Source organism: Paramisgurnus dabryanus, chromosome 14 (genome assembly GCF_030506205.2).
Source record: "Paramisgurnus dabryanus chromosome 14, PD_genome_1.1, whole genome shotgun sequence".
In the NCBI taxonomy this organism is placed as follows: domain Eukaryota; kingdom Metazoa; phylum Chordata; class Actinopteri; order Cypriniformes; family Cobitidae; genus Paramisgurnus; species Paramisgurnus dabryanus.
This window is the reverse complement of record NC_133350.1, coordinates 7,433,743-7,447,393: the sequence shown is the minus strand read 5'-3', so window position 1 is coordinate 7,447,393 and position 13,651 is coordinate 7,433,743.

Here is a 13,651-nt window from a genome sequence, read left to right as displayed (position 1 = left end):
ACAGACAGACAGACAGACAGACAGACATATAGAATAAATAGACAGACAGACAGACAGATCTCAGTGTTTCAACAATTACTAAAGTTCTTTTAAACCAGACAGACATATGGAAAGACAGACAGAGAGAGAATAGATAGACAGACAGACAAACAGAGAATAGACAGACAGACAGACAGACAGAGAATAGATAGACAGACAGACAAACCTCAGTGTTTTAATCATTACTTAAGTCCCTGTAAACCAGATAAACATATGGACAGACTGAGAGACAGACAGACAAACAGAGAATAGATAGATAGACAGCCAGACAGACAGACAGAGAATAGATAGACAGACAGACAGACATACAGACAGTCAGAGAACAGATAGACAGACAGACAAACCTCAGTGTTTTAACCATTACTGAAGTCCTTGTAAACCAGACAGACAGATGGACGGACAGATGGACAGACAGACAAACCTCAGTGTTTTAACCATTACTGAAGTCTCTGTAGGACAGACAGACATATGGACAGACAGACAGACAGACACATAGAATAGATAGACGGACAGACAGATATATCTCAGTGTTTCAACCATTACTAAAGTTATTTTATACCAGATAGACATATGCAAAGACAGACAGACAGAGAATAGATGGATAGACAGACAGACAGACAGACAGAGAATAGATAGACAGACAGACAGACCTCAGTGTTTTAATCATTACTTAAGTCCCTGTAAACCAGATAAACATATGGACAGACTGAGAGACAGAGAGACTGAGAGACACAGACAGACAAACAGAGAATAGATAGATAGACAGCCAGCCAGACAGACAGAGAATAGATAGACAGACAGACAGACAGACAGTCAGTGAACAGATAGACAGACAGACAAACCTCAGTGTTTTAACCATTACTGAAGTCCTTGTAAACCAGACAGACAGATGGACGGACAGATGGACGGACAGATGGACGGACAGATGGACAGACAGACAAGCCTCAGTGTTTTAACCATTACTGAAGTCTCTGTAAGACAGACAGACATATGGACAGACAGACAGACAGACACAGAGAATAGATAGACAGACATACATACAGATCTCAGTGTTTCAACCATTACTAAAGTGCTTGTAAACCAGAGAGAGAGACAGATGGACGGATGGATGGATGAACAGACGGACGGACGGACAGATCTCAGTGTTTCAACCATTACTAAAGTTCTTTTAAACCAGGTAGACATATGGAAAGACAGACAGACAGACAAACAGAGAATAGACAGACAGACAGAGAATAGATAGACAGACAGACAGTCGGAGAACAGATAGACAGACAGACAAACCTCAGTGTTTTAATCATTACTTAAGTCCCTGTAAACCAGATAAACATATGGACAGACTGAGAGACAGAAAGATAAACAGAGAATAGATAGATAGACAGCCAGACAGACAGACAGAGAATAGATAGACAGACAGACAGACATACAGACAGTCAGAGAACAGATAGACAGACAGACAAACCTCAGTGTTTTAACCATTACTGAAGTCCTTGTAAACCAGACAGACAGATGGACGGACAGATGGACAGACAGACAAACCTCAGTGTTTTAACCATTACTGAAGTCTCTGTAGGACAGACAGACATATGGACAGACAGACAGACAGACACATAGAATAGATAGACGGACAGACAGATATATCTCAGTGTTTCAACCATTACTAAAGTTCTTTTATACCAGATAGACATATGCAAAGACAGACAGACAGAGAATAGATGGATAGACAGACAGACAGACAGACAGACAGACAGAGAATAGATAGACAGACAGACAGACCTCAGTGTTTTAATCATTACTTAAGTCCCTGTAAACCAGATAAACATATGGACAGACTGAGAGACGGAGAGACTGAGAGACACAGACAGACAAACAGAGAATAGATAGATAGACAGCCAGCCAGACAGACAGAGAATAGATAGACAGACAGACAGACAGAGAACAGATAGACAGACAGACAAACCTCAGTGTTTTAACCATTACTGAAGTCCTTGTAAACCAGACAGACAGACAGACAGATGGACGGACAGATGGACGGACAGATGGACAGACAGACAAGCCTCAGTGTTTTAACCATTACTGAAGTCTCTGTAAGACAGACAGACATATGGACAGACAGACAGACAGACACAGAGAATAGATAGACAGACAGACATACAGATCTCAGTGTTTCAACCATTACTAAAGTGCTTGTAAACCAGAGAGAGAGACAGATGGACGGATGGATGGATGAACAGACGGACGGACGGACAGATCTCAGTGTTTCAACCATTACTAAAGTTCTTTTAAACCAGGTAGACATATGGAAAGACAGACAGACAGACAAACAGAGAATAGACAGACAGACAGAGAATAGATAGACAGACAGACAGTCGGAGAACAGATAGACAGACAGACAAACCTCAGTGTTTTAACCATTACTGAAGTCTCTGTAGGACAGACAGACATATGGACAGACAGACAGACAGACACATAGAATAGATAGACGGACAGACAGATATATCTCAGTGTTTCAACCATTACTAAAGTTCTTTTATACCAGATAGACATATGCAAAGACAGACAGACAGAGAATAGATGGATAGACAGACAGACAGACAGACAGAGAATAGATAGACAGACAGACAGACCTCAGTGTTTTAATCATTACTTAAGTCCCTGTAAACCAGATAAACATATGGACAGACTGAGAGACAGAAAGACAAACAGAGAATAGATAGATAGACAGCCAGACAGACAGACAGAGAATAGATAGACAGACAGACAGACATACAGACAGTCAGAGAACAGATAGACAGACAGACAAACCTCAGTGTTTTAACCATTACTGAAGTCCTTGTAAACCAGACAGACAGATGGACGGACAGATGGACAGACAGACAAACCTCAGTGTTTTAACCATTACTGAAGTCTCTGTAGGACAGACAGACATATGGACAGACAGACAGACAGACACATAGAATAGATAGACGGACAGACAGATATATCTCAGTGTTTCAACCATTACTAAAGTTCTTTTATACCAGATAGACATATGCAAAGACAGACAGACAGAGAATAGATGGATAGACAGACAGACAGACAGACAGACAGACAGAGAATAGATAGACAGACAGACAGACCTCAGTGTTTTAATCATTACTTAAGTCCCTGTAAACCAGATAAACATATGGACAGACTGAGAGACGGAGAGACTGAGAGACACAGACAGACAAACAGAGAATAGATAGATAGACAGCCAGCCAGACAGACAGAGAATAGATAGACAGACAGACAGACAGAGAACAGATAGACAGACAGACAAACCTCAGTGTTTTAACCATTACTGAAGTCCTTGTAAACCAGACAGACAGACAGACAGATGGACGGACAGATGGACGGACAGATGGACAGACAGACAAGCCTCAGTGTTTTAACCATTACTGAAGTCTCTGTAAGACAGACAGACATATGGACAGACAGACAGACAGACACAGAGAATAGATAGACAGACAGACATACAGATCTCAGTGTTTCAACCATTACTAAAGTGCTTGTAAACCAGAGAGAGAGACAGATGGACGGATGGATGGATGAACAGACGGACGGACGGACAGATCTCAGTGTTTCAACCATTACTAAAGTTCTTTTAAACCAGGTAGACATATGGAAAGACAGACAGACAGACAAACAGAGAATAGACAGACAGACAGAGAATAGATAGACAGACAGACAGTCGGAGAACAGATAGACAGACAGACAAACCTCGGTGTTTTAATCATTACTTAAGTCCCTGTAAACCAGATAAACATATGGACAGACTGAGAGACAGAAAGACAAACAGAGAATAGATAGATAGACAGCCAGACAGACAGACAGAGAATAGATAGACAGACAGACAGACATACAGACAGTCAGAGAACAGATAGACAGACAGACAAACCTCAGTGTTTTAACCATTACTGAAGTCCTTGTAAACCAGACAGACAGATGGACGGACAGATGGACAGACAGACAAACCTCAGTGTTTTAACCATTACTGAAGTCTCTGTAGGACAGACAGACATATGGACAGACAGACAGACAGACACATAGAATAGATAGACGGACAGACAGATATATCTCAGTGTTTCAACCATTACTAAAGTTCTTTTATACCAGATAGACATATGCAAAGACAGACAGACAGAGAATAGATGGATAGACAGACAGACAGACAGACAGACAGACAGAGAATAGATAGACAGACAGACAGACCTCAGTGTTTTAATCATTACTTAAGTCCCTGTAAACCAGATAAACATATGGACAGACTGAGAGACGGAGAGACTGAGAGACACAGACAGACAAACAGAGAATAGATAGATAGACAGCCAGCCAGACAGACAGAGAATAGATAGACAGACAGACAAACCTCAGTGTTTTAACCATTACTGAAGTCCTTGTAAACCAGACAGACAGACAGACAGATGGACGGACAGATGGACGGACAGATGGACAGACAGACAAGCCTCAGTGTTTTAACCATTACTGAAGTCTCTGTAAGACAGACAGACATATGGACAGACAGACAGACAGACACAGAGAATAGATAGACAGACAGACATACAGATCTCAGTGTTTCAACCATTACTAAAGTGCTTGTAAACCAGAGAGAGAGACAGATGGACGGATGGATGGATGAACAGACGGACGGACGGACAGATCTCAGTGTTTCAACCATTACTAAAGTTCTTTTAAACCAGGTAGACATATGGAAAGACAGACAGACAGACAAACAGAGAATAGACAGACAGACAGAGAATAGATAGACAGACAGACAGTCGGAGAACAGATAGACAGACAGACAAACCTCAGTGTTTTAACCATTACTGAAGTCCTTGTAAACCAGACAGACAGACAGATGGACGGACAGATGGACAGACAGACAAGCAGACAGACAAATCTCAGTGTTTCAACCATTCCTTGTTAACCAGATAGACAGACAGACAGACAAACAGAGAATAGATAGACAGACGGACAAACCTCAGTGTTTTAACCATTACTGAAATCCTTGTAAACCAGACAGACAGACAGACAGACAGACAGATAGATAGATTAGTACCATTATTTTTCTTAATTTTAAAATGTTGTTTTTTCTGCAAGGGTTGGGGATTTAAATTATTTGATCATCTCACCATTCCAATAGTCCCTGTAAGCCACATAAGCCAACAACAAGTGTGTGTGTGTGTGTGTGTGTGTGTGTGTGTGTGTGTGTGTGTGTGTGTGTGTGTGTGTGTGTGTGTGTGTGTGTGTGTGTGCGTGTGCGTGTGCGTGTGCGTGTGCGTGTGCGTGTGCGTGTGTAGATAGATGGATAGACAGAGGTTGCTACAAGTGTACTGTATGAATCTGTCTATTTTCTTTAGTTATTCTGAAATTATAAATCTGTCTTTCAAGGTCTCCAGCTGCATATGATAAAATTATCTCTTCTTCTCGTAGCTGAAGGCTAACAACAAACTAGTGAATGACAGACGAGTGCAACTGAGGGTCAGGGTGAGAGTGAGCATGGCCAAGAAATGAGGTTTTCATGCAGGTATTTATTTGTGCTGTCAGATGCCTCTGGTTCAGAAGAATTATCGCTTATCACAGCACTGATTCAATTTATATCAAGGACTGGTCAGAGATCACTCCACTGACACAAAGGTGGACGGACAGAGAAGACTGGAGATTCACCTACTTGTTCTGAGGGGCACCAGTGGTGGTCCTGGCTCATTTAGTGGTTTAGGCAGGATAACACAAAAAAATGTAGTGGACATCTATCTAGTGTAGTAGCGGAGTACGGCACAATGTGAATTATACAAAAAATTACAATTACTGTAATTTAAATAAAAAAGGCAGAATGAAATTTCCCACAAGATGAAAGCAGGTCATACTAAAACATAGAAATGAGATTTCATGAATTCATATGAAGCTGCCACCTTGTAAAATAGGTATTGCCATGAGGTTGTGTATAGACGGAAAAAGTGTTGAGAGAGAGATATCAAAAGAGATAACGACCTGTTTAACCCTTAAAGTGCACCTATTTCATAGCTAAAAACTGTTATTTTGTGTATTTGGTATAATACCAAATGTGTTTGCGTGGTTTACAGTTAAAAACACATTATTTTCCACATACCGTACATTAGAGGTCTTCTCAGGTCCAAAGAAATGTACCCGACCCAAATCCGACGTGCATGAATACGTTTTTTTTTTTTTTTTTTTTTTAGGAAAGACAGAAAACTGAAAGAATTAGACCTGGGTCTGACCCGAACCAGTGGCGAGAGAGTTTGGATCTTCAGGTTTTTGGTCGGACCTTGGGTTTTCGTATCTAAGTGGACCCGTGAAGAAAAGAGTCCAAGAAAAGAGACAACAACTAGCATCACCGTTTACTTTGGGGTTTGTACCTTTTGCATATAATTAACATGTACTAATACACACTTACACACCGAAGGAAATGTTAAAACGTGAATCGGACAATATGTGCTCTTTAAGACTGAGAAATAAAGGAAAATAAAAGAAAAGTATTTGGACAAAAGAAAATACCCTGTAATGCTCACCTATCAGCACTCATGATATTCATATCTCTCTCTCTCTCTCTCTCTCTCTCTCTCTCTCTCTCTCTCTCTCTCTCTCTCTAATCACACTTGCTCTTTTCTGATCGTGCTACTGAGGTCTCGCTCTGGCTAAAGTGGAAACCCTGAAGAGAGCAGAAACAATCTCAATCAGTAAGCCACAGAAGACCAGACCAGCAATAGACTTCAGACTTCAACCTATACTGATTCATGAATCGACTCAAATCACTCCCCCTCATCTCTCTCTCTCTCTCTCTCTCTCTCTCTCTCTCTCTCTCTCTCTCTCTCACTTCCGGTGTGTCTGTTGAGCGTGAGCGTGAGCGGACAGAGTGGTGCGAGTGTGGCTGGAGTTTTGTGAGTGAATCCTCGCTTTTCTATTCTCTCTCTTGCTTTGGTTTATTAGTTTAGGTTGGTTTGACTAGTCGGGCCGGGTGCTGCCGTTTGGCGTGCGGGCAGCATGACGGCCCCACAGTCACGGTCTTTGAGCGAACTCACGCGACGCCACGGTGTAAAAATAGCGTCCGCGGTGAGCATTGAAGAGTGCTGTTTAGCAATAGGACAAGTTGTGGGGCATGAAAATATCATGTCTGCTTCAAGAATGAATAGTGCAAACGTTGTTTTTCTTAACTCTGTTGAAAGAGCGAATGAGTTGGTTGTGAATGGAATAGTCATTGATGGTCTGTTTACTCCTGTCCTTCCACTTTCCACACCATCAAAGAAAGTGTTGCTATCCAATGTTCCGCCTTTCATAAGTGATGAAACTCTTGTGAGAATTATGTCCCGTTACGGAAAATTGGTGTCGCCCATTAAAAAAATAACAATTGGTTGTGAGTCCCCGCTTCTGAAACATGTAGTTTCTTTTAGGCGTTTTGTGTATATGATCCTAAAAGAAAATGAAGAGCTTGATGTGTCACTTCATCTTAAAGTTGATGATTTTGACTATGTTATATATGCTTCTACAGAAAAGATGAAATGTTTCAATTGTGGGGAAATAGGACATTTGATTCGCGCTTGTCCGGGTAAAGACAAGGAGAACAACAACTCGCTTGCTGTTGTTAATATTGGCGAAGTAGTGCAGGCTGGACCGTCAAACGTTAATCCACCTGTAGCGGATGATATTGTAGCGGGGAAAAGAGCAGTAGAAAATCTGCTCGTGAACGAAAGTGTGGCGATTCGAATAGGTGAGAGCGTAACTAATGAAAGTTGCCCGAATACTGAAGCACTCAAAACTCACTCGCGTGTATCTGGTATTAATACAGATACGGTGAATAATGATAGTGATTTTACTGTTTCACAGCCTAATTTGCATTTGAATAACCCTGAAATGATGACTGGGACGGAACAAACTATGTTTAAAGTTCCTTCTAAACGGAAAAAATCCGGCGATTCACAAAATGTCAGAGCTAAAAAAGCGGATGTAGAGGATGTGTTTGATGATGATGAAATGGAAAGTGGCAATGATTCTTCTGATTCTAGCATTAGTTTGTCTCAGAGTGATTTTTCTAACTACACTTATGAAGTTGATGAGATCAAACTCTTTCTTAGGGCTACCAAAAACAAGAGAGGTGTGTGTGTAAAGCAGTTTTTTCCTGACTTAAAACAATTTGTGGATAAGACTAGACACTTTATGTCAGAAGGGTTGTTTACAAACAGAGAGATTTATAGACTCAAGAAAATAGTGACGAAGCTCACTTTTGACAATGTTAATGAAGGTAGTGACAAAGCCTAATAGAGCATTTTTAGATGTGATGATTGTGTACAAAGTGTTGCTTTTCTTCTTCTTGTTTTTTTCTTTTTCTTTAACTATGGGGGAAGTAAATATTGCAACAATAAATGTTAATGGAGCAAGGGAAATGGAAAAGAGGGCAGAACTGTTTCAAGTGATTAAGCAAAGGAAAATTGATGTTGCCATGTTGCAAGAGACACACAGTGATTTAAGAAATGCTGCTGATTGGATAGGAGAGTGGGAGGGGGTGTCTGTGCTAAGTCACAACACCTCACTTAGTGGAGGAGTAGCTATTCTGTTTGCTAAGAGTTTTACTCCACATTCATATCAGATTGATGAGATAATCAAGGGTAGGCTTTTAAAAGTAACAGCAATTTTTGGAAAGAAAACTCTTGTTTTTATTTGTGTATACACTCCTACTTCAGTAGTAGAAAGAATGCTATTCTTGAATTCATTATGTTCTGTATTACAAAAATGTTGTGAAGATGAGTATTTAATTTTGGGTGGTGATTTTAATTGCACAATGTCAGATTTGGACAGAAATCATGTTGAACCCCATATGTCTTCTCGCAAGCGCCTAATCCAACTTGTTAAAACACATGAGATATGTGATATTTGGAGACAGTTGCATGAGAATCAGAGACAATACACTTGGACTCATGTTCGGGACAATGTGATCTCTTTAGCCCGACTAGATCGGTTTTATGTTTTTAAACATCACTGTAGTATTATAAAAAAGTGTATAATTACTCCATTAAGTTTTTCGGATCACAGCATGGTACAGTGTGTTGTTTTTTTAAACTACATTAAGCCAAGGAGTGCATACTGGCAACTTAATACTAATTTGTTGGGAGATAAATATTTTAAGGAAATGTTCAAATTGTTTTGGAATGATTTTAGAACTACCAAGAGTTCTTTTAAGTCTTTACGACAGTGGTGGGACTTTGCAAAGGTCCAGATAAAACAGTTTTGTGTGCAATACACTCAGAACGTCACTAAAGAGAACAATTTGAGCATGAACATTTTGGAGACTGTAATTGTAAAACTTCAGGAATTGGCTGAAACAACTGGAGATCAAGGTTACTTAGATTCTTTGTCAAAAAAGAAGTTACAATTGGCTGATGTACTGGGTACTAAAGCACAAGGGGCACTGGTCAGGTCAAGATTCCAGAAGATGGAGCAAATGGATGCTCCATCCAAATTTTTTTTCAATCTGGAGAGGAAAAATGGTCAGAACAGGGCTATTCATGCCCTGCGATCTGAGTCTGGTGGATTGTTAGTAGAACCTGCGGACATTCGAAAGAGAGCAGTTTTGTTTTATGAGAACTTGTACAAAAATGAACTTGGAGCAGAGTATATGGACGACAGTGAATTTTTTAAAGATTTACCCCAGGTGTCAGAAGAAGCCAACACTGGGATTTCAGGCGTCTTGAGTATCGGAGAGTTGAGTGATGCACTTAAAGACATGGAGTCTGGAAAAGCTCCGGGAATCGACGGCTTGCCAGTGGACTTTTATAAATCGTTCTGGACTGAATTGAGTAATGATCTGCTGGAGGTGTTGAGCGAAAGTGTGGCTGAAGGACAGCTACCTTTGAGTTGCCGTAGAGCTGTTTTAACTCTCCTACCTAAGAAAGGCGACCTGACGGACATCAAGTGTTGGCGCCCGGTTTCATTACTCTGCAGTGACTATAAATTGCTCTCGAAGACATTGGCCAGTAGGTTGGCTGGGGTGTTGGAGTGTGTTATTCATCCTGACCAGACCTATTGTGTCCCAGGTAGATCAATATTTGACAATATTTCACTGATTCGTGATGTTTTTGAGGTCTCCAAGATGCTAAATTTAAAGTGTGGGCTAATATCACTGGATCAAGAGAAAGCTTTTGACCGTGTTGAACATCGCTATTTGTGGAGAATATTAGAAGCTTTTGGTTTTTGTAAAAAGTTTATTGACTACATTAAGGTTCTCTATGGTGATGTTCAAAGTATACTTAAGGTAAACGGTGGTTTATGTGCTCCTTTTAGAGTTCACAGAGGTGTTAGGCAGGGGTGTCCATTGTCTGGCATGCTGTACTCTTTGGCAATTGAGCCACTTTTACATCAGATAAGAGCTAAACTTCAGGGTATATGTTTGCCAAATTGTATTGATAATCTTATATTGTCAGCGTATGCTGACGATGTTGTAGTTATGATTAGTGGACAAAATGATATACAAATTTTAGAAAAACTACTCACAACTTTTAAAGGTTTGTCTTCTGCAAGCGTAAACTGGAATAAAAGTGATGCTTTGTTATTGGGTGGATGGACAGATGAAAGACTAAAACTTCCTGAAGGGTTGAATTGGATAAAGTCAGGTTTTAAATACCTAGGAGTGTTTTTAGGTGATGAGTCAACTGTACAAAAAAACTGGGAAGGAGTTATAGAAAAAATTAAAGGTCGTCTTGACAAATGGAAACCTTTACTTCCAATGATGTCATATAGGGGGCGTATCTTGGTTATAAATAATTTGGTTGCATCCTCTTTATGGCACAAGTTTGTTTGTGTTGATCCTCCCATTCAATTGCTTGCAAAAATCCAATCTATTTTAGTGGATTTCTTTTGGGACAAAATGCATTGGGTCGCACAGAATGTTTTATTTTTGCCCAAAGAGGACGGAGGGCATGGTATAGTGCATCTCCAAAGCAGATTAGCAACCTTTAGATTACAGTTTGTCCAAAAGCTGCTTGTTGGTTCAGTTGACTTTAAATGGTGTGCTGCTGCATATGTTATTTTACACAATCTGGGGAGTATGGGTTTGGATAAAACTTTATTCTTAATGCAGGGTTTATACAGAAATCCTTAAGTTAAATTTACTACTTTTTACTACCTTTTTTACTACCTTCAGAATATTTTTTAAAACCATCACGACACTGAATTGCAAGTGTTAATCAGCGACCTTTCTATTATTTACACAGATTTTGACATATATAACATACAAAAAAAGAATTAAAGTGAAAAAATTCTTCTGACTGAAATATTTTTCAGGCCAAGTCATATTCCTTTACCTAACACTTTATGTAGGCGAGACCAATAGCATTTTAAGGGGAGATTTTTTTTGCCATAAATTCTACATTGAAGTCTCATGTGGCATATAGGTAGCTGTAGTTTGCAGGGCATTTCAGATTAAGGCGAAACAGCTAAATAACTCACTATATAAAAAGAAAACATGAATATCACCACCTTTAATGATTGTTTTATTAATTATTTATTAATTGTAAATGTATTTATTTTAGCATTTACTAATAATTTTTTTTATCAAAGTTGAAACCGTTAACATTAGTGAATGCACCATGAACCACCGTCAATTACTGTAATGACATAAACAAGAATTCATTAATGCTTATATACTCTATATTTTTCATTGTTTGTTTGTTATATAATGCATTTACTAATGTGAACAAATACAACTTTTTAATATCATATTATTCAGTAAACATAAACAAATAATCCAGGGTCTGTTCTGTTCACACAACGGTTACCAGTCACAGCTCTAATACAGTAACGTTATGTATGAATATAAACCCTGAACGAGTAACTCGAGTCAAACTATTGTACAATTCGCACAGGATGTCTGTAACCATAGTGAATGTTGTTAATTGAATGACTGTACATTTCTCAACAAAATATTATGTTACAATAGAGGCAGCGCTGATCTGCTAGTTTATGCGCAATGTTTCTGCTGTTTACTTTCTCCTAAGACCTAAATGGTCGTGTTTATATGAGGATATTTGCAAAGACGGGATTTTTGAGGCATATGTGTTATTTAAGGCCAATAAAGCGGCAAAAATACGTACAACACATGCTCAATGAGAATCGATTGCGCGGCTTGCATGCTCTTCTGACACAGAAACTGCGGACGCACTGTTGTTTGTGTTTGAATGGCTTAAAATCACCTGTTTTTAAACTGCTGTGCTTAAATATATGTACAAATGTCACGTTTTTGTGACCACACGTAAATGCAACTGCAAGAACCGACAGGTGGATGACATCAAAGTCCCGCGAGAGCATTTCGGAAGCAGTCTCCTCTTATGATTCCTCGTCAATCGCTCTCACAGGATTTGGATGTCATCTGCCTCTTGGTTCTTGTGGATCCACATGAAGTTTACCCACGAGTTAAACAAACCCGTTGTACCAGCCACTGGCTATATCAGCATAGCATGTAAAAGCGTGCCGCGGATGATCAGTAACGTGAGAAATCATTTAGCCCCAAAATACAGGACCCCTTACGTTAGTCATACTGTGCAAAGACACGCAATTACCTGTTTGGTTTTCTTATCCCACGAACTGAAAGGCTTGCCAATCTTCATTATTTCGCTAAGCCAAGTCAATCGTCTTTTACACCTTTATCGATCTTCAAAACATCGGAGCCTTCCTGCATTATAAGTTTGACCATGCTAGCTGAAAAAGTTTTACCTCAGCTTAACGTGATACAGTCAGAAAACCCGGAGTGGATCCGGTCCGTAGTGATTACAGAACGCTTACAGCGGAGAGAGGAACGTGATTTGGTTCCACTCCAGGCTTTGATCACATCCCAGAGACGAAAGACCTTTGATTATTTGCCCAGATATGCAGGTGATTTGAACTAATTTCCAGGCATCATAACATTACAAAAGGCAATCGAAAATTTACTACCTCGTCAGGTGACGCTTACTACTTTTTACTACTTTTTACTGGCCTTAATTTGGCATAATTTAATTTACTACCTTTTACTACTTTTTACAACCTCGCGGAAACCCTGTAATGGACCCTATGAAACTGAACATTTCAAGTTTGCCAGTGTTTTACAGGAATATCTTTAAGGTGTGGAGTCTTTTTGTTATTAAACGGACTGAGATCCCACAATCTCTTTATTGGCTTTTAGAAGAACCATTAATTTGTGGATCACGGCTGGACTTGTCTGTCAGCGGTTTTTTCCCGGGACTTAATAAGACACTTATTGACTATGGTGTTATCACATTGGGTCATTTGTTGGAACTATCTGGACTTGATTTTAAAAATGTGGAAGCAACAGCTCAACGATTGAGGATCAGATCAAGTCGTATAGTTGCACAGCTATTATTGAAATGGCAATTAGCCCTTAATCCAGCGGAAAGGACATTGCTGACTGAATACGGAAATGGACTTTCTAGAGTGTTCTCCAAAGACTCTTTTCCATGTTTGTTTTTTTCATTAAATTTAGAGGGTTTTTCTGGTGTTTTTTTAGATGCTGTTGATATTTTGGATGTGGATTTTTTTTCATGTACTGGAAAGGAATTTTACAAATGTTGTGTGATCAATTTTAACA